Genomic DNA, 22,417 nt, shown 5'->3' on the forward strand with positions numbered 1-22,417 from the left:
CCTCAAATGGTACAATCAGGTGTCTGCACAAACCTGGTCAGAAATGACAAGGGAGAAAACAAAAGACCCAGAGTTGTGACAGCATCTGGGACCTCATGTTTGGCTTGAGCAGGATGGAGGCACAGTTCCAGGCTGTTAAAAGAAATATCAGCATCTATTTGCCAACTAATTACAGAATATCATTCAAACATTATCCAGCCAGAACCTGCTGTCTGGCTCTCTTCACATTACCCCACTAATATCAGATGAACATCTTATAACTTCTCTTGGCATAAGCCTGGCTGTGATGAGACTTGCTTTCTCAAGATAGTCTCTTTTGCCACAAAAATGTATACATCTCCTCTTTGTCTGATATTTTGACTTAAAGTTTTAGACTTCATCCTTTTTTTTTCCTGCATTCTGCATGGTCAGGTTCGCTGGTCAGGGAGCCAGTGAACCTAGCTTTAAATCTTCCTTCTATTTCTTCTTGGGGTAATTCTGGACAACTTCTCTGCGTCTTGATTTGCATATCCATTATGGCTTCTCAGTCAGATTCCTGGCTTTATGAGGTAATCAAAGTATCCTATGCATTTTAAAGTACATTACAAACTATAAACATATCATGCAAATGTTAGAGTTTCATGGTCTAAATGTCTATTTACATTTATAACACCTTTTCATTTCCACAATCATTTCACAAATTAGGTGCCAGGGAAGTTTAGTTCTGTGAAATGGTAATAAATGTTCTCTGGGCAGGGGGAATAAATATTCACAGAACAAATAAAATTCAATTTTTAATTATGTAAATTTCTTTATGCAGAACTTCTCAGTACCTTTAAGCTAGAAATGTTATCTGACCCACAGAAGCTTTTGTTTATCCTCAGGAATCACCTATTATCACATCCTGAATCTAATTTAAGAGAAAATAAAATTGAGAATTACTGAACTACACTACCTCCTAGTGAGACAAGTGCATTATAGTAACTGTTGTAAAACTGGAAAGATTAAGGCAGAAAAATCTAAGGAAGTAAAATAGAGAAATTAAATTGCTTAATTTTTTTCTGGACTTGGTAGTTATTTCTCTTGTGTGTTTCTTTTCTTTTATCTCTGTCTCTTGGCACACCCTCCCTCCTTTTTAGAATCACTTGATAACTTGTTCTAAATACAAATTTTCGTGTGCCTCCCCAGGTCCACTAAATTAGGAACTCTAGAGTGGAGCTCAGCAATTTATGTTTCACCAGACCCTCCAAAGCGACTCTAATGCATGCTAACCTTTCACTTTAAATCACTGATTGAGTCACTTGTTGAAGTGCCCTCTTTCAATTACTAATGTCTCAGTTTAGACAATCAATTATACGGTCACACTAAATATAACTGTGTTGGCTAAAATATTCTGTTAAATAACTTCATTCCTTTTGTTAAGTAGCAGCTACACACATACACCCTGGCCAGCCCAGCCTCCTCCCCAGCGCCCACTGCACCGATAGACAGTCCAGCTGCTGAAGGACTCAAGTTGGCACAGCAGAGCATCTAGGTCCTCTCTCCCACATCTTGGGTGGGGTCCTTTCTAAAGGATCGGTGCCCTTATCAATGGTAACCATGTCAAGCGCTTAGCGCAGAATCTGCTACACAGGAAGAATTCAATAAACAGTTGCTATGTATATTCCTTTTTCTATTTTTTTCTGACACTTTCTTTATATCAGAAACTGTGGTAGGGTCTGTGCAATCAAAAAGTGAAGCAGACCAACTTGACCCCTCCCATCGCAGAGCTTATGATCTCATTGGAGATACTGACTGTTGATAATTATGATACAAGGTGACATGAGCTGTGGTTGGAAAAGCAGGAGTGCTGGAAGACCAGTGGTGGGCCGTGGTGGGGGTGGGGAAATAGGCAGTATCTAGGCAAAAGCAATGGCGTGTGGAAAAATTTAGGAGACGAGAAAGAGCATAGAGCATTGGGGAAACCGCAAGCAGCCCAGGGTGGCTGGAGCTGTTAGTTGGTCTGGAGAAAATGGGGATGAATGATGATAATGAGAGACATGAGTCTGAAGATGTTTGCAGAGACCTAACCATCAAAAGCTTTCCTGAGTCATGTTGGAAAGTGCGGAAATTATTCTGAGGGCAACGGCGGGGAGCCATGGAAGGGTTTTCAGCGGAGGAGTAGCTTGTTTAGGTTAGTATTTTGTGAACCCCATTCTGGCTATGTGGCTGCATGCGACAGAATGAGAGAAGACTAGGGCTGTGAATTAACCCCAGTGACAGTCGGTGGAATTTCCTGGATGAGGACAGTGGAGTGGGCATGGAACGGTTTACCTATAACTACATTTATTGAGGTTTGCTTCCAAGTAAAATAAAATATTGTTTTCTCTGTCACCATACATTGTTAGATTTTGTTTTAGAAAATAAAATGGTAGCACTATCATCTGGGCATTTGGATCCCTAAACGAGCTCTTGTTTCAATTGTTCTTGCTATCTTTATTGTTCAGACCTTAAGCCTAGCATAGACTTCTAATAGATGGAACATTATTGGCCATCTAAATATCTAATATCTATGTACTGTATTATTGCTAATAAAGTTATTGCGATATTATGATTAATCAGAAATATATATTTGGTCATTTAGGCGACCACAATATATTTCTCATATATATTTGGTCCAGGGTTCCTAGCTCACAGCTCTCGAAACACCTGAACATTAAGAGCAATGGAAGCATATTTTATCGTAAAATTTGGTCTCTTGTACCTAGTTTGTGACCTAACTGTGGAGCCATAAAGCTTAAATGAGTGCCTTCGTTATTTATCACAAGCTCCTTTACACAACTGGATTCGTGTTAATAAGGTGACTTTTGGAAAGCACCTAAGGACGGGCTGATCGTCAGGGGAACTAACCATGAATAAAGGTTTCCAACCTTTACTTCAATTTCCAGAGAGGGGAGAGGGACCAGAGGTTAAATCACTCACCAATGGCCAATGATATAATCAACAATGCGTATGTAAATGAAGCCTCTACAAAACCTCAAAAGGATGGGGTTCAGAGAGCTTCTGGGTTGGTGAATATGTGGAGATTTAGGGAGATTGGTGCACCTAGAGAGAATATGGAGCTTCAAACCCTTTCCTCATGCCTCCCCCTATGCATCTCCTCCATCTGGCTGTTCCTGAATCATATTCTTGTATAATAACCCAGTAATCTAGCAATTAGATGTTTCTCTGTGTCCTGTGAGCCACTCTAGCAAAGTAATCGAACCCAAGGAGAGGTTCATTGGAACCATACCGCTGATCTATAGCCAGTCAGTCAGAAGCACAGGTGAGACAACCTGGACTTGCACCTGGCATCTGAAGGGGTGGGAGGACATTCTCGTGGAACCGAGCCCTTAATCTGTGGAATCTGACGCTATTTCCAGGTAGATAGTGTCAGAACTGGGTTGAATTATAGGATACCCAGCTGGTATCTGAAAATTTGTTGGTGTAGGGAAAGCCCCCTTCTACACACCCACACACACAGACACACAGACACACACCTGCTTTTACCACACACACACTGCACGCATACTAGAATTGGTGACCTGAATTTAGTTATTTTGCTTCTCTTTTATCTGCGAGGTATAAATCTGTGATTAAGGCCAGGCAAAATTGGAAACTGAGGCTCAGAGAGAGTCGGCCATGTCCATACAGATGGAAAGATGCCTGGTCTTTTGTCTAATTCCATGCTCTTCCACACCCCAGGCCACCTCCCACTCATGTGTCAGTATGCCAGTAGTACATTGGGAAAGCCAAGATCTGAGAGACAGAGGCCAGTATGAAGGTTTAAAATGATTTGCTATGTTCTTCCTTCACCTCTGTGTCCTACCTAGGCTCAGGATCAGAGGTGCCAGAAAGGTAAAGGAAGGAGGAGAAAGAGGGAGGGAAAAATGCTGTGCCACCTTCTAATTGTGCGAGAGAGTGAAGATGGCACTAGGGGATCCTTTCCACCACTCCCTCAGCTCCTGAGCAGGCTTAGATCCTTCCCGAACTGCCCCAAACTCAGCTACTAACCTTCTTAAGATCAAAGATCGGTTCAGGGGAAAGAAAGCCATAAACGGGTTAGGAAGAGCATTAGGCCGAGGCCAAAGTCTGGCACTTCCTAGCCAGGCAACCCCCACCTCCCTGAGCTTCAGTTCCCCCATCTGTAAATGAAGACGTTAACAAGACCTCCTGCCAGGGTTCTGGTGAGGATTAGTGGGAGGATTAAAAGAAATGCCTGGAATGCTCTACGCCCAAAGAGCTGCATAGCTTCCTCCAGGGCCTCGCCTTTCCTGTCCATCCCACTTAACATTGTAACCCTCCTCCCTCTTGGTCCTTGCCAGCCCTTTCTTGCTTGACTTTTCCCCACAGACCATCTAGCATAGTAATATTTTACTTGTTTATTCACTGTGTCTCTACCTTTCACAGGAAAGCAAGAATGGTTTATCTGTTTCGTGTATAGCGTTATTTCCAATACCTAAAAAAATGAGTACCAGGCATAAAACAGGCATGCGATAGGTACTACTTGAAAGAAGGATAAATGAATAAATGAAAATGTTTCGTTTGTTGGCTTTCCATTTTCAGAACCATGTGTTATGCTATCAGTTTCAAATAAGCCAAATTTGTTTCTTAATATGTAATACATGAATACTTTCTCATACAAAAGAAATACAAAATGAAAATATGCAAGTAATTATGGCAAAAAATAAAATAAAAAAGGCCTCCTTTAGAATCTTTATTCCACTTCTTTTCCACAGTGAATCACTGTTTGTTCTTAGCTGCATAATCTTTCCAATTTATTTTATTCAGTCACAGGCATATAAATGTTTAGATATAGTAATAAATATAAGAGTAAACACTTCCGTGGCACTTACTATGTGCCAGATACGGTTCTAAACGCTTACGTGTATTAACTCAATCTCCACACCACTATCGCATAAGTGTTATTTTTACCCCACTCTACAGATAAGGAAACTGAGGCTCAGTTGCTATTTCTTTAATATATAAATGGGATCGTACTAGACCTATTAGCCGGCAATGTGTGTGTGTGTGTGTTTCCATTTGAATTATGCTATACATAGTCAGGTACACACACACACATTTAAACTCAGAGTCCATCTGTTCCTCCCATAACCATTTCAGATTAGTGTAGCTTTAATTTCACTCTAGCCACTTACTGGTTTTCAATCTTGTCCTCGGACGCCTCCCACTTGGCGGCTGAACCGAGTGCCTTCAAAACGTCTCTCTCCAAAGGCTCCTGATTCTGCTCTGCCAGCATCTCCCCAGCTCCTCACTGTCTCCGCACCCTTCCCTTTGGGATGGGGTGCAGGGCAGTGTCTCCTGTTTCCTGACCTTAAGGTCACCAGTTTGGGAGTTCCCACAAATCCTCCTACAGTTTCCAATTAGTGTGACTATTTGATTTCTTGCTACTTTGCACCAAGAAATGAATCACTTCCCACTGAGTGAGGACGTTAGAAGGTGGAGAGAAAATAACTTCAAACATTCTTTAAAATTAGGAGATGCCCGAAGAAGTCAAGCAGAGGGAGGGAGCAATTGCTGCTATTTTCGCTAATTTGCTTTAAGCCTCCACTTTCTCAGACCGTAAGTGATAGTAACTCCCACATTACTACCTCCTGTGTCTGAAGTCTTAATATTTTGGAAGAATCTACATAACCATGATGAGTTATAACAGTCTCTCACACTTAGGGAGTGATTTACAACTTACAAAGTACTCGTTGAAGAGGGTTATTTCCTAGACTCATAAAAGTTCAGAGGTGAGCCTTACAGAGGAACACATCCAGTGATTCCCAAAGTCTCTGCTTCACACTCTTGGCAAGAAGAACCCAGCAGGTATAATGGCAGACCATGAACTCTTTGCAATATTTCAAAAATGCTAATGGGATCACATATTTCCCAATAAAATCAGACTTTAATTGCTTTTGGTGGGAATTATATCAACTAAAATGAGTACTTATTGGAAAACTTATTATCCCTTAATAAATGTAATTTAATAGACATAACCTCCTGGAACATTGGGGTCTATGGGAAGGAAGTTACGGAAGGAAAACTTAGTAGTGTTATGATGAAGGATTCAGATCATAGCGATCCCCACACTTTACAGACGAGGAAGGTGGAGCCCACAGAAGCAAGCTCTACCCTGAAATCCCTCTTCTTCACCTCTCCTGCCTCGGGTCATGCTTTGTCTCTCTTCTGTCGGACATTCGCACTAGTGCCCTAGCTGATCCTGGCCTCTACTTCCCCCTTCCCCCTGCCCTTCGAACTGCAACAGAAGTAGCCTTTTTAGTGTGCACCCCCTTCCACACCCTGACTGACTGGCATTCTCCGATGCCTCCCCGCTGCTGTTAGAACAAGGTACACTCTTCTGTTGTCAAACAAGGCTCTTCGTCATCTGGCCCCGCCTTCCCTTGAGATTCACCTTGTGCCCCGCATAGTGGAGTGTGGTCCCTGAATGCACCGGGCCTTTTTAATGTCCCCCTTTGCCTTTGGACAAACTGCTTTCTCTGCAGAGTGCCCTTTTCCACCTGTTTACCTGTCAACTTTGACTCATTCTTCAAGTTTCAGCTGCATCACACTTCCTCCAGGAAGGCTTTGCTGCCTGTGCTCCTTCACTCCAGGATAGACTGAGAGCCTATGCTGGGCACGTTAGTACCCCATGCTTCCATCTGGCAGGCACTGCTCTTACTGCATTTCCATCTGTTCACTAGACAAAGGATTGTTAAATGAAAATGACTTCCCCAAGATCTCATGCAGAGTCTCGTCCTGGCTCCAGGGCTTGGTGCGCTGTAGAACATTTCAAGTGCTTTGCAGACCTCAAGCCCTAGACTTTTCCCTCCACAGATCGCATATTTTGAGGGGAAAGAATTGTCCAACGTGGAAATTATTAAGGAATAATTTTAGGGCTATCAGAGAAGAAACAAGGCGTGGCTTTACAAACCTTAGCAATCAGGTTCCGTTCTCAAGATTGGAGACATAGGAGAGGTTTAAGGGCAAAAGACCAAAGTGAAAGCATCTTCTAAGTGGAGACACGTAGAGCAGCTTTGCCACAAATACTGTACAGGTGCAAAGTAGGCCAGAGAGACATGGTCACCTGTGTTGGAGAAAACATAGATAATGAGTTGAGAGGCCTGGTCCAATTATGTCAAGCTCATTCAAAGGGCATTTTTCTCTGGACTCTCTGCTTTCTGAGACCCATCAAGTACAATGCCAAGCAGGGAGAATAGCATCTACTCTCACCTGCTTGCAGGTACAGACCCACTAGCCACCATGGTCTTGGCACTTAAAGAACACTTACTCACCTTCAAAACCTCCAAACCCTGATCTTCAGCTGCTGCTTTAAGAAACAAGAAAGACAGTAACAAGTAGAAGGATCCCCTGGGCTTATAAGTAGGATACCCAGTGCTTGCAATATGTTTAATTCACAGTGTACTTTGACCTGCATTATTACGGCCTCTAAAAACCCTGAACAATAGACAAGCCAGGGACACTTTTAATGTTGTCTATTTGATTTTCAAATGAGAAGCCCAAGGCTAAAAGATGTTAAGTGACTTTCCTAAGATCTGTTGAAGTGTGGAAGGTCTCTGGGTACTGAGGTCAATTAATCTGAAAAAGTCAAGCTTTACCACTCACTACCTTGCTGTGCAATATTGGGAAAGATATGTAACTTCTCTGATCTTGCATTTTCTCATTCATAAAAGGAAGCTAAAATAATATCACTCCCCCAGGGTGGTTGTGAGATGAAATGTGATAAGGTACCTAGTACAGTAATGGACACATACAGATAGTTGATATCTAGGATTTAAGAACTCCGATCCAAATCCCCTTATCCTTTCTGGTCCCCCTGCCTCACAAAGGCTCTCAGGCTTTGGGTAAATCATTTAACCCACTGAACTACAATTTTCCCATCTATGACAGAGGTTCTATTGACCTTACACAACCTCTCTGAATTTCGGTTCCCTCAACTCTAAATCAGGAGGAATAATTACAGTTTCTCCTTTCTAGGGTTATTCTGAGGAGTGAAGTAGACAGTGCCTGGAAAGCACTAAGACAGCGCTTGGCACATAGCCAACACCAAATCTGAATGAGCCGTTATCACTGTGGTTCTTGCTAATATTATTACCATTAGCCACTTCCATTAGGAAATGGAGTAGATCCCCTTTCACTCAGTAAAATGATCTGAACTCAGTTCTCTCTGGATCAAAGAGAGATAAGAAAATCCCCACACTTTCACCACCCAAGTCCTCTTGCCCTTTTTCTTCTTTCGGCCGACTTTAGAGAATCACAGCCTCTCAGGCTGGAAAGGCCATCTCCCTGACCACATTTCCAGTATTTGAGTTCTTTCTGCAATATCTCCACCAAGTGGCATGTACTTGAATATCTCCGGTGATGGGGACCTCACCACCTTGTACAGTAGCTCACTCTGTCCATAGTTTTATGTGCTAACTCTCTTATATGAAGCCGAAATGCAAGTCACGGTAGCGCTTCCCTTTCGTCCCCCGCAGCTCTAGCTGGATTCACGGAAGTCATACAGAATTTACAGATGCCAGACTTCAACAACGTTTTTCTCCAGACTGTAACAAACTTGAATCGTATCTATTGGTCATTTTTTTCTCTTCCTCTTTCTGAAAAAAAAATCTTAAGCACATTTCACTATTTGAAAGATTTTTTTTTTCCCTCTCCGTCTGCTAGTTCCCACTGGGATGGAAAAGCAATAAAAAGTCAAAAAGAAGTATGGGTTTGCCTTCTGGCTTTGTCACTTAGACGAATAGCACCGTAAAAACCGGTGAATGCTATCGGTTAAAGCGAATGCCTTCTCCTCTGTACATTTCACCAAGTTCTGATGGAAGGGGTTTGGACAGAGAAACCTTTTTCTAGAGATGGATAAGTTCGTGAGTTAAAGATTTCGCATTAAAAAGAGATTCTGGTTATGATATCTTCCTGACAGTTGAATTTTATTCCTTCTGTTTTGTGAATTATATAAATAAATCTCAGGAGGCCATCAGTTGGAAGGGAGGTATCTGAGAACATTGTCTGGTATCTGCCAATCAAGGCATAAGAAAGTACAGCAACTCCGAGGCAGCTCTTAGAGGAGGGTCTGTCTGCATTTTCTCCTTCCCCACCCCTAGTGTCAGGGTTCCCTTCTCCTCTACTTAATGTCCTTTGCATTTCCAATCAGTTTCCCGATCTGGCAAAAACTTCAAAAAGTCACATGAATAGACGACATGAGAGGATCTTATAATAGTTCACACTTGCCAATGAAAACTATGCTGGTTGGGAACGTTAATATTTAATCACAGAAAATGTCTGAAAAGTTGCAGGGGAATTTTCCATTGAGATATAGAGATACTGGTAATGTATACTCACTTTGTTAGAAAACCTTATCAGGCAAATAGACAGCTAATGTTGTTAGGAAGAGACACTGGGGCAGCACTGGGGGCCTAAATCTCCTGCCCTGCTAGGAGTTAAGTACGAATTTGAGTACAGAATGAGCACAAAGCAGGGAAAGTGCTTCTTGATCCAGGACACATCTCTGACCACCACACGCAAGATTAGGAACTAAAAGGTGGACATTGGCCTTGGGTGTGGGTGGGAGGGCAGGGGTTGCATGTCAAAGATGAACTAGAATTTTTCTTCTGTGAGAGTGGTAGCTCCCTGGACTCTGCAGTAAACCACAAGCTCAAACTTACCTTTGTGTTGCAATATATGAGTTATAAAGTGTCGTCTCACCTACTGTCTCATTGGATATTACATTATGAATAACTGATGCATTTCCCCTCTTTGAAGGAAGGCATGCTCAGGCAGCCAAGTCATTCACCCAAAGTCACAGAGTAGATTCATGGCTGGGTTTTAGATGTAGTTCTCTCTGACTCCAAACTCAGTGCTCTTTCCACTAAAGTACATTTTTCTTTCAGTAGAATAAAAGAGGAGTGGGTCTATTGTGAGAAGATAGCGTGATAATGATGATGCCAATGATGACAAAGATGATGCGGATAAATTAACATATTTTTTTCATGTGCCGAGTGCCAAGCCCTATTAGATGCCCCTCTAAGTTTTCTGTGGCCTCCTGGTCAGCTTGGCACATTTTGGGGACCATCATTCTAAAGATTAATTTAAATAATATTTGTATACTATATAATTTTTTATCAATTACAAATTGATTTTTTTTTTTAATTAGAACATCCTGGAGGAAAAGGCAAAGGATGTACCAGCCAACTATAAGAGAAAAACCTAACAGCCTGTAGAATCCAACAGTAGGATTAGGCTCCCCTAGTTGTTAGAGAAATACACATCAAAATGGCAATGAAATAACATTTTCATCCATCCAATACATGAAAATTAAAGATTGATTGCATTTACTTGCTGATGAGGGCTGTAGGAAAATAAAAACTGTGTCATATTGATGGTGAGAATATAAATTGTAGTAGCATTTTTAGAAATTAAGCTGGAAGAATCTAATAAAAAATTTAAAACTGTGTACCTTTACCACAGCAGTCTCACTTAGAGGAAGGAATCCAGCATGCAGAAATAAAAACACCACTATACACAAATAGATAGCCAAGAATCTTTATTAGATAAGTGTTTATCATAACATAAAGCATAGTCTGGAAACAACCTAAATGTCCATCAATAGTAGAATAATTCATATGCATCTACTATACGGAGAGTTGTTTAGTTATTAAAAGAATGAATTAGATCTGTATAGATTGACAGAAAGGGATATTTGTGATCTATTATTAGTGAAAAAGGCAAAATGCAGAGTAAATAGGGATAGTAGGATATCGTTATAGAGAAATAGAATAAAAAGAAGCCTGTGTTTATACAAGCATATGGAAAAGCCAGATATGAAAAAAGCTAACACACTTAATAGTTGACACTTGCTACTGTGTGTGTGGTGGGGGCAGGGGGATTTTATGCACACGGAAAGGAAGATTCCTAGTGTGTTCATATCTGAGTTATTAGGCAGAATCAATAAATGCGTATCAGCCAGCATTTACTGCCTTTCATAATTTCAGCAGAAAACCCAGTGCAGTGTCCTGCCGCCCAAAAATGCATCTGATGTGCCTAGCACCGTGCCCAGTGCAGGGCCCCTAACAAGGATTTTGTCCACCTTCGTGCTCTGTCTCTGCCCTTCTGTATGCCTCTCTACTGTTCTCTCTATGCAGTTATATGTATCCCCCTCCCTTTTCCTTTCCCCTCCTCCCCTTTCCTCTCCACTCTCTCCCCTTACTTTTATGCCGGCTGATGGTGACACAGACAAAGAATAAGACAGGACACCTGCCCTTGAGGAGTATACAATCTGCTGGGCAGAAGATCAACACAATTTCAGAGAAAGGAAGGAAGCAGAGGGAGATGGAACCAGACAGACTTAATCTCGATAAAGGCCAGAGTAAGTCATCTTCTTAGGAAGGGAGGAAGCTGAGGACTTATGGGAAATGGAAGTGGCTTAGACTGTAATCAGGAGGCAATAGCAGATGAGTGGAAGGATTATGTTCAGCCATCCTCCCTGAGCAGTTTTAAAATTCATCTTTCCGAAGGCAGGAGTCTAGCTCAGTTACCTCAGAAAGCCTCTTCAGGATATGATTCTTTCATTGTTCGGGTCTGTGTCTAAGATGCATGGGCAGATGGACCCCTTCCCCTACTTGATGCGAAATCTTTTCTGTCTTAGCAGTTCCCAAGTATTCTTACCCATTCCCTCCATATCCTGCCTGACCAATAAAGAGATACGCCCTACCCTCACCAGCGATCCCATCCCACAGCCTGACCCTCCTTCCCTCATCCCTCACCCTGTGCACCACTCTCTCTTCTTGGCACCCAGAAGATCAATGTTCCTAGATCACTCTGCCTCTGTCTCCCTAGATAATGGTCCTGGCAGAAACAGAGGGGCAAGATGGCAGGGCCACTGGGCTGGGATCCCACAAGCTGTGCCCTAGTTTTCCAGGGTAACCTGTCAGGAGTTTCCTCAATACAGTCTCCTCTTCTCTCTCCCTAAACCCCTTTTCTGAGTCTGAAGAAATGGCTATGCCAGCCCCAAGGGAAGCCTCCTGCCCAGGGAAAGCCAGGCCTGAGAAGCTGCCATCAGACCCCATTGTCTGTGTCCCGGGACCACTGCCAAGGTTCAGGCATCTTGGCTGCGGATGTGGAAGGGCCCTGTTCTGCTCCCATCTGTTTAGAGTGGGGGAGAGAAGCCAGATACCCTCCTTTCCCTGGCCCCCAAACCTAAGTTCCATGGACAAGTGGCTTTTCAGAGATGAAAATCCACAGACCTGTCAAGCGAATCTTGTTTGACAAAGATAGAATCTAAATATAGAAAGGTACAGCTCAACTCCACCACAGAGCAAGCAACCCCATCTGGCACACAGCTTCTGGGGTTCCTCCCCTACCTTGGCACCTAGCCCCATGCCCAGGACACAGTTAAAGGGTCAGCGAGTGTTTTGTCGAACTGATCTCTGAATCCTGCCTAACACCTGCAAAGGTCTGCTGTACAAACATCTCCATAAAACCCACTGATGCTGCCCTGGACACCTCACTTTCCACCCTAAATTAGCCTTGACCCCTTTTCCATTGGAAAAATTCAGGTTCATTTTCCCAGCTCCAGAGGACATCGTGTAATGATTGATGAAAGAGGGGTTCTTGCCGATAGAATCCATTGGCTGCCATGGTTTCCTCAGATCATTTACCTCAGAAGCTCCAGAACCCTCCTTTAGTTTAATTAAGAATCATAGAATCACACTTCTTGGAGCCAAAAAGAACTCCAAGGGAGCATGCAGCACAGTCTCCTGTTTTCAAGAAGAGGACACGGTACTCAGATGAGGTATTAGCTTCCTAGGGCTTCCAAAACAAATTATCGCACATTTGGTGGCTTATAACAACGGAAATGCATTCTCTCACTGGTCTACAGACTAGAGGTCCAAAATCAAATTGTTGGAAGAACCATGCTCCCTCCACAGGCTCTAGGGAAGAATCCTTCCTTGCCTATTTCTAGTTTCTGGTGGTTACCAGCAATCCTTGGCATGCCTTGGTTTGTAGCTTCATCACTCCAGTTTCTGCCTCTGTCTTCGTATCTTCCCACTGTGTGTCTATATCTTTGTGTTTGGATCATTGTCTTTGGATTTAGGGTCTTTCCTAAATTGGTATAACCTCATGTTAACCAGATTGCATCTGCCATACCCTGTTTCCAAATAAGGTCATATCCTGAAGTTCCCAGGGGGCCATGAACTTCGAGGGGACACTATTCCACCCAGCACAGATGGTAGAGCATGATGGCTAGGAGAGTGGACTCAGGAGTCAGACTTCCTAATACTGTCACTCCAGATATGCCACTCGCTCACTCTGTGACCTAGAAACTCTCTTGACCTCTCTGAATCTCAGTGTCCTCATTTGTAAGACAGAGATGCTATCAGTACCTACTTCATTGGATGGTTAGCAGGAGCCACTAAAACAATCCATGCATGGAGCTTAGCCCGAGGCTCAAGGTAAGTAGGGGCACAGTCTCTGCAATCAGGCTGCTGGGTTGAAACTCTGAATCTACCACTTTCAATTGTGGGAAGGTGGACAAATTACTTATCTTCTCTGAGACTCGATTTCCTCAGATATATAACAGAGATCATGATTTTCTCTACTTCATGGGTTATGGTGAGCAGCACATGAAGTAATTCAGATAAGGTATATCGGAGTACCTTGCATGTAGCAAGTTCCCAGTAGACAGTAGCTATTATGATGTTGATGTTCCCAATTTGGATTTGTATAATATTATGCAACCCTATCCTGAAATAAGAACAGGCTTAGCAGAGGGGTCCAGGGATTCTGGCAGAGAAAGACCAGAATTTGGTGGGTATCGGGTAAATTGGCTTTTCCTCAGAAGGAAGGGAGCCACAAGGCTTGATATACTGGGGCCAGGCTTGTCTGTCCTTGGCAGTGGTCCAAGAGGCTAACTCCCTCTTCTCTGTGGTCGGCTCACACCCAGTGAGTACACAGGGGATCTAAGGGCATGCCTTGGCTTTGGGGCTGAGCAGCCCCTACACACGCGCGTGCACACACACACACACACACACACACTCCCACCAGTCTCCAGCTGCTAGATGAAGGTGACTAAGGAGATTCAGGGGTGGAGAATGGCTGGGGAGCTGGGGGCGGAGAAGCAGCATGAAGCTCATTAGCAACTGACTACTCGGGTGGAACAGACCTCTCCCTGGGGCCATAACGCTGTCCCTAGAAAAAAGAAGGATGGCTGGGAGGTGGCTGAGGCTCCTGCAGCTCAAATCTGGCGCTGGGCAGTGGAAGCAAAGCTGAGTCTCTGCCTTCTCTAAATCCCCAGCATATCTGTGGAAAAAGAAGAGCTTCAGCATTAAAAAAAGGAGGGGGAGTTTGAAAGGAAGCTGAAAAGCATGCTACAGAACTTCCTTTAAATAGGCAGAAGCTGTACTGACACGGTGCCTGAACTTTCACGATCAAGGATTTATTCCCAGTCTTGAAGAGGAAGCACGATGCTGGGGAGAGATCCTGCGCTTTGGAGCCATGTTCCCTTGAACTGTATTGGGTTGCCATGCTTCTTGGTAATCTTGGAAAACTCAGTCTTTTTGAGCCTTAGGTTCCACCTTTGTGAAATGGAAATATCTATTTTGCAGAGGGGTCATAAAGACAATGATTTATATCAAACTAATTTGAACCGACTCATCAAACAGCTCAGTTGTCCCTTTTCTCAGGACACCACCCCCAACAAGCCTCATGTAGGTTCCCTGCTCTGTGCCCTGACAAGCCCTTGCACATCCCTCTGCCGTGACACGAATCCTCTGTTGTCCAATTATGGTTTTGTGTTTATGTGTCTGTCTTGCACACTATGCTATGAGCTCCCCGAGGACAGAGAATGTCTTGTTTTTGGCATTCCCAGTGCCCAGTATTATTCCTGGCACAAGATGAGTGAATGGACAAAGGAATGAGTCTAGTTGGGTAAAAATAAGTGTAGTGAGGTGGGTTTTTTGGCAGCCATTGCAACCAAAGCACTGTGGGAGGCACAGTGGAGGGATATCCTGTCAATGGTTCTCTCTCTCCTAGGGTAACTTTAATAGAGGTTTAGTAAAAAATAAAAGTGCAATGAGTAAGAGAAGCAACAAATGGGGAAATGCTACTATGTGCTAGGCACTATTTTCTGCATTTCCCGTTAATCATGAAATTATTATCAACCAGCTGTCATTCTCATTGTGCACATGAGGAAACATAGGCTCAGGGGGATGAATTAACTTGCCCAAGATCCCAAAGCTAGTAAGTAGCAGAGCCATAGAATGGAACCCTGATACGCCTGGCTACACAGCTGATCTCTTTTTCCGCAGGCCCCTCCTGATACAGAATTCAGGCTGCTGAAAATGAGTGGCTACATGAAAAGGCAAGGGGGATAAGCAGGAGTTGAATTTTCTGGGTCCTGTTAGATTTACACACCACAAAGCATCTTGCCTTTTCTTTCTTGCCCACACCTTCGCTTAGAAAATGCCAGATAAAGTGTCTCGGACACTGAGGTGTCAGGGAACCCCTGATGAATTAAAACCCTGTCTGTCCTTGACAGACATTCTTCTAGTTCTGATTATAATGGAAGTGCCTTTGTGGTCTTAGGAGTCTCAGAAGGGCCTAAGGCTGTGAGGATGCAGATAGAAGAAGAGGGAGAAAAAATATCCTTGTGCTTTTCTCAGAAGGAAAATATTGGCTAGATATTATAAATTGACCAAAGTTGAGAGAGGAAAAAATGCCTTGCTGTGGGCTGTGGAAAAAGCCAAGCATCACTTGAGGGAGGCAGTCTGTTGTTTATTGAGCCTCTATGAGGTGCTGGGGACTTTCCATGTATTATCTCTTTTAGTTCTCGTAAGACTACCCCCATTTTAGAGGTAAATACAATGAGTCATGCTGTTAGTGTGTGGCATAACTGAGATTTATACCCAAGCATATCTAGCTACAAGGGGCACTCACCTCTGTTGGAACAACAAAGCAGTTAAAATTTTTGCCACTAGAATAAAGCAGAAATATAGATACTGAAACATAAAGTCCAACCATGCATAAATGCAAGTTTTGTTTTATATGGAACTTCCTAAGTACTAATTCTGAACCCCCTACATCCACCCCTTCTCACTTATGGCCTAAGAACAGTACTGGTTTTAGGATCATCATGATGTCCAAGCAACAATGATAAATAACACCACAAAGATATAATTAAAAACATACATAGAGATTTAACTACAGGATGTTTATCATCAAAATATTTATAATATCAAAAAATAAATTAAGAGAAACTCCCCAAACACCCTAAAGGAGGCAATTGGACTAATAAACTATGGTAGAGTCATTATATGTGGAAGTCTATACAGCAATTAAAAATTATTTGTGTGACAATATTTGGGGAGACAAACATGATCATATGTTTATAAGACATGTTAGTTTTTAAGAGCAGGTTATAAAACTATGTGACCACTGGCATTGTGTGTGGTTTTAAATTCTTTTTGATTATTAGCATTTTATCAATTTTCTATAATGGATATATGTTGATTTTGTACAAAAGAAAAATAATGGAGTCATTTACAACATGCATAATAAACATTCTAACCTCAAGTCTCATTCGCTTCTAATATTAACAAAGAAAGTTTTTATGAACACAAAAGATAGAAAAGCCTTAAGTATGCAGAGAAATCTGACTAAATATTTGGTGGCTTTGTTCAGGGAAAGGAGATCATCTGTTTGTTTTCTGTCACCCAAAGAGGGGACATGTTTGAATGACAGCAGGCTGGATTTGGGTTGAATACAAGGAAGGACCGTCTAAATGGAATAGTGCTCCAAACACACCATAGACATCTAAACAATGGATGTTGATAATCATCATTGATAGCCAAACCGAAAAGAGTCATGTCATAATGAGAATGGCAGTACCGGCTACAGCAACAACTATACAGCATATGCGCCATATGCCTGATATAATTCAACTGTAATGATTACATGATACCTAATTAACATATAAGGAAGCAGAGGCTCATTTAGATGCTGAACAGCACGTTCGGAAAATAGCAGGGTTGATTTTGGAACCCAGGTTTGTCTAGCGCTGATGTCCAACATCCATCCTTGGCTTCTTCTTCTACCTAAAAATATTCACACCAAGCTTGCCACAGTGCCCAATTTTCTTTAATAAGCTTGTTAAATTTTAGAATACTTGTAGATTTATAGAAGATTGGTGAAAAAATATAACCCACACTCAGGTTGCCCTATTATTAACATCTCATATTAGTATATCACAATTAATGAACTAATATTAATATATTATTAATATCTATATATTACCCAGATTTTCTTAGTTTTTATTTAATATCCTTGTTTTATTTCAGGTTTCCACATTACATTTACCCATCAGATCTCCTTACGCTCCTTTGACTGAGCTATTTCTCAGACTTCCCTTGTTTTTGATTACCTTGAGGAGAACTATTCAGATGATGTGGTAGAATGTTCTTCAGTCTGGATTTGTCTGATGTTTTTTTCTCATGATTGGACTGCGGTTATGGATTTTAGGGAGAAAGAACGCAAATGACACAGAAATGTCATTTTCACCACCTCATATCAAGGATATTATTATTATATAATGCATATTATACATATGTATTATTATATAATACATATTATCAACATGACTTACCGCTGATAATGTTCAGCTTGATCACATGACTAAGGTAATGTTTTTAGGTCTCTCTATTATGCGGTTTCCTTTTTCCCCCGTTTTCATACTGTGATCTTTGACAGAAAGACATCATGCACAGCCCTCATTTAAGGAATGAAGGACACTTGAAGACAGAATAGACACAATAATTCTTTTGAATTTTCTGCATGGAAGACTTGTCTACTTTCTCCCATTTATTTATCTACTCACTGGATATTTATTTTATACTTTAGACTACAATCGACTACTACATAAAACTTTGTATTGCTCAAGTTGTTCCAGAATTAATCATTGAGAGCTCTCGCAATTGGCTCCTGTGTCCCTTTGACATATCCCATTAGTCTGTGTGTGTGTGTGTGTGTGTGTGTGTGTGTGTGTGTGTGTGTGTGTGTTTATTTCTGGCACTATGAGATGCTCCAGTTTCACCTTCTGCATTTCTTGCCTCAGCCTTCAAATCAGACTTTTCTCCAAGGAGCCACCATTACTTTTCCTGGAGAATGGTATAAGAAGCCAAGATGTGGGCACCACACAGAGTAGTTCAGTACTACCTGAGTGTCATTTCTTATAAGGCCCCTCAGCTAGCATAGCAGGGAAATATATGTGTGTTTATTTATTAACCCATGGATATGTACATAGCTATAAATAGTTCTATAAGTAAACATATCTGTCTATATCAAGCAAAACATGAGTTCATCCTGACATTGCCAGCTCTAATGCATTACCACTTGGATCATTCTAGCTTCTCCTTCCTTGTCTCTAATCTCTACCCCAACAGTGAGAAACCTGGCCCTAACTATTTGCCATCATTTCCTTAATTTTTCAGTTCTAGTGTGCATATACAGTGGTTTCAGAATTGTAACACTTGTACCTGAATGGGACAGAACTTTTCCAGCCAGAGTGCAGTGCATATGAACAATTCTTTTCACCTTTAGTCATATGGACTCTGCTCAATTCCAAAGTTATCTAGGTCAGCACCTTTTTCTACACTCCCTTCAGTAAGGTTGTTTCATGTATTTATAATATAGTTAGATTCTTTCGTCACATTCTGCTTTCCATTCTGGCATTCTCTGAACTCCTAAATTATTTTTAAATTTTGCATGTATTAAGATTCATTCTTTGTTCGATGTGTTTTGACAAATACCTAAAGTCATATGTTTACCATTAGAGTATTATACAGAATAGTTTCAATGTCCTAAAATATGCCCTGTGTTTCACCTATTTGCTTCTCCTCCTAATTCAAATCCCTGGCTTCTCTGTTTACCATTCCTGTAGTTTCGTCTGATTGCAGAATATCATGTAAGTGGAATCATACAGTATGCATCTTTTCTTGACTGGCAGTATTAAGATACATCCATGTCTTTGAATGGCTGGTCACTCATTCGCTTTTGTTGCTGAAGATGCACCACTGTTTGATTATGAGTTCACATACTAAAGGACATCTTGGTTACTATTGGTTATTGGAGATTATCAATAAAGCTACTATAAATATTCACTCGCTAGTCACTGTGTGGCATAAGTTTTCAAAGCAGTTGGATAAATACCTAGGAGTGAAATTGCTGAAGCGTATGGTAAGACTGCTTAACTATGTAAGAAACTGCCAGAATGTCTTCTAAAGTGGTTATATGATTTTGCATCCCTACTGACAAAGAATGAGAATTCTTATTGCTCAACGTTCTTGCCAAAAATTGGTGTTGTAAGCTTTTGGGATTGTAGCCATTCTAATAGGTGTATAGTGGTGTCTGGCTGTTTTAATTTGCATTTCCCTGATGATAAGTTATGTTGAACATCTTTTCATATACTTACTTGCTATCTGTATATCTTCTTTGTTGAGGCTTGTTGAGATCTTTTTTCTGATTTTAAATCAGTTTATTTGTTTTCTTATTGTTCCATTTTCAAGAATTTTTTGCTTGTTTTGGATCCAAGTTGAGATATGCATTTTGCAAATACTTTTCTCCAGACTGTGGTTTGTCTTTTCATTCTCTTAAGAAAATCTGATACAAAGGAAAAAATAATTTTAATAAAGTCAAACTTATTAATTTTTTCTTCCATGGATTATTCTTTTGCTGTTGGATCTAAAAACTTATCTTCAAATCCAAGGTCATGTAGGTTTCTCTTCTAGATGTTTTATAATTTTACATTTGTAAGTATGTGATTCATTTTTAGTTCATTTTCACAGAAGGTAGAAGGTCTGTGCCTAGGTTTATTTATATATATATATAATATTTATATATATATATAATAGTCTTATCAAGTGATGCTGACTTAATTTGACGTATATATATATATATATGTCAGCATCACTTGATAAGACTATTTTTTCTTCATCAAATTGCCTTTGTATTTTTGTTAAAGATGAGTTGAATATATTCACGTGAATCTCTTTGAGGGCTTTTTCTGTTCCATCACTCGATGAATCTTTCTTCCACCAATACCACATTGTCTTGATTACTGTAGGTTTAGAATAAGACTTGAAATCAGGTAGTAGAGTCTTCTAACTTTGTTTTTCTTCAGTATTGTGTTGGTTATTCTAGGTCTTTTGCCTTTCTATATAAACTTTTGAATGAGTTTTGCAGTATCTACATAGTATTCTGCTGGGATTTTGATTGTGATTGCATTGAATCTACAGATAAGGCTGGGAAAAAATAACATTAACAAGATTGAATCATCTGTTCTCTGAATATGAAATATCTCTTCATTTATTTAGTTGCAATTTTATATCTTTGTAGTTTATACATACAAATACTGTAATATTTTGTTAGATTTATACTTAATATTTCATTTTGTGGGTGCTATTGTAATGGCATTTTTATAGTATAATTCATTACTGGTATATAGAAAAGCAATTGATTTTATAAATTATTTTTGTATCTGAAATCTTGCTATTATCACTTATTAGTTTCAAAAATCTTTTTTTATTATTGACTCTGTGGAATTTCATACAAAGACAATCATGGCATCTGATAATAAAGATGATTTCATTTCTTCCTTCCCAATCTGTATACTTTTTTATAATTCTTTTCTGATTGCACTAGATGGGACTTCCATTATGTTTAATTGAAGTGATAAGAGAAGACATTCTTGCTTTATTCCTGATCTTAGGAGGAAAGCACCCTCTCTCTCCCCATTAAGTATGATATTGCCATAGGATTTCTGTAGCTATCCTTTCTCAAGCCGAGGAAGTTCCACTCCATTTATAAGGTTCCGAGGAATTTTATCATACATGGGTGTTAGAATTTTTCAAATGCTTTTTGGTGTCAGTTGGTATGATTATATGATTTTTCTTCTTTAGTCTATGTATATGGTTGATTGCATTGATTTCAAGTGTTGAAACTGCCTTACATAACTGGAATTAATCGCATTGATTCATAATGTATAATTATTTTTATACAATGTTGAAATTCATTTGCTAATATTTGGTTGAGGATTTTAACATCTGTAATCACAAGACATGTAGCTCTGTAATTTTCCTTTCTTGTAATATCTTTTAGCAAGTTCTGGTAGTAAGGTAATGCTGTCCTCATAGAATTAGTTTGGAAATGTCCTCCATACCCCAAATTCTATTTAATGGAAGAGAGTCTTCCTAAAATATTTGCTAGAATTCAACGATCTAGGCCTAGTGTTTTCTTTTTTGGAAGCCTGTTCATTTTCAATTCAAGATCTTTAATAGATACAGAGATATTCAGGTTACTTATTTGTCTTCGTGTAAGTTTTGGTAGTTTCTGTCTTTCAAAGAACTGAGGCACCCTCTCTTTTTGTATTAGTTGGTCTGGCTAGACATTTTATTGATCATTTCAAAGAACTAGCTTCGAGTTTTATGAATTTTCTTCATTTATTTTCTGTTTTCAATTTCATTGATTTCTGCTCTAAGTTTTATGATTCCTTTTCTTCTGCTTGCTTTGAGCTTCGTTTTTTCTTCTTTCTCTAGTTTTCACCTCTCTAGTTATATTACCCATCTGTTCTTGCATATTGTATACTTTTTTCCCATTAGAGACTTTAACATGTTAATTATATTTATTTTAAATTCCCCGTCTGATAGTTCAAACATCTATGTCATCTCTGAGTCTATTCTGATGCTTGCTTTGTCACTTCATACTGTTTTTTATTACTTCTTGGCACATCTTGTAATTTTTTTGTTGAAAGGCAGAGATATATCAGGTAATAGGAATTGTAGTAAATAAATCTTTAGAGTGAGGATTTATGGTAATCTGGCTAGGAGATGGGTGTGTTTAATGTTTAGTGTAGCGTTGAGTACCAGAGGCTTCAAATTCCTCTAGTGTCCTTGTTTTTGTCTCCCCTCTTAAATTAGGGCTTCTCTAAGTACTATTTCTTAGAAAGAGGCTATTCTGTTAGCTCTTTCAGGTGTAATCAACTGACATTATACTGTAAACTTGTTGTATTGGTAAAGTGTAGGGGAGAGAGGGATGCTATATTAGTTTCCTATTACTGCAGTAATGAATTGACACAGACTTTCTGGCTTAAGACAGCACACACGCATTCTCTTACAGTTCTGGAGGACAAAAGTCTGAAATCTATTTCACTGGACTAAAGTGCAAATACCAGCAAGGTTGGTTTCTTCTAGAGACTCTAGGGTAGAATCTGTTCACTTGACTTCTAACTTCTGGAGGCCACACGCATTTCTTGGCTGGTGACATTTTTCTTGAATCACTACAACATCTTGTTTCTCTCTTCACATCTTACTTCCTCCTTTGACCTTTCTGTCTCCCTTTTACAAGGATCCCT

The sequence above is a fragment of the Pteropus medius genome, unplaced genomic scaffold (genome assembly GCF_902729225.1).
Source record: "Pteropus medius unplaced genomic scaffold, Ma_sr-lr_union100, whole genome shotgun sequence".
NCBI classification, from domain to species: Eukaryota; Metazoa; Chordata; class Mammalia; order Chiroptera; family Pteropodidae; genus Pteropus; species Pteropus medius.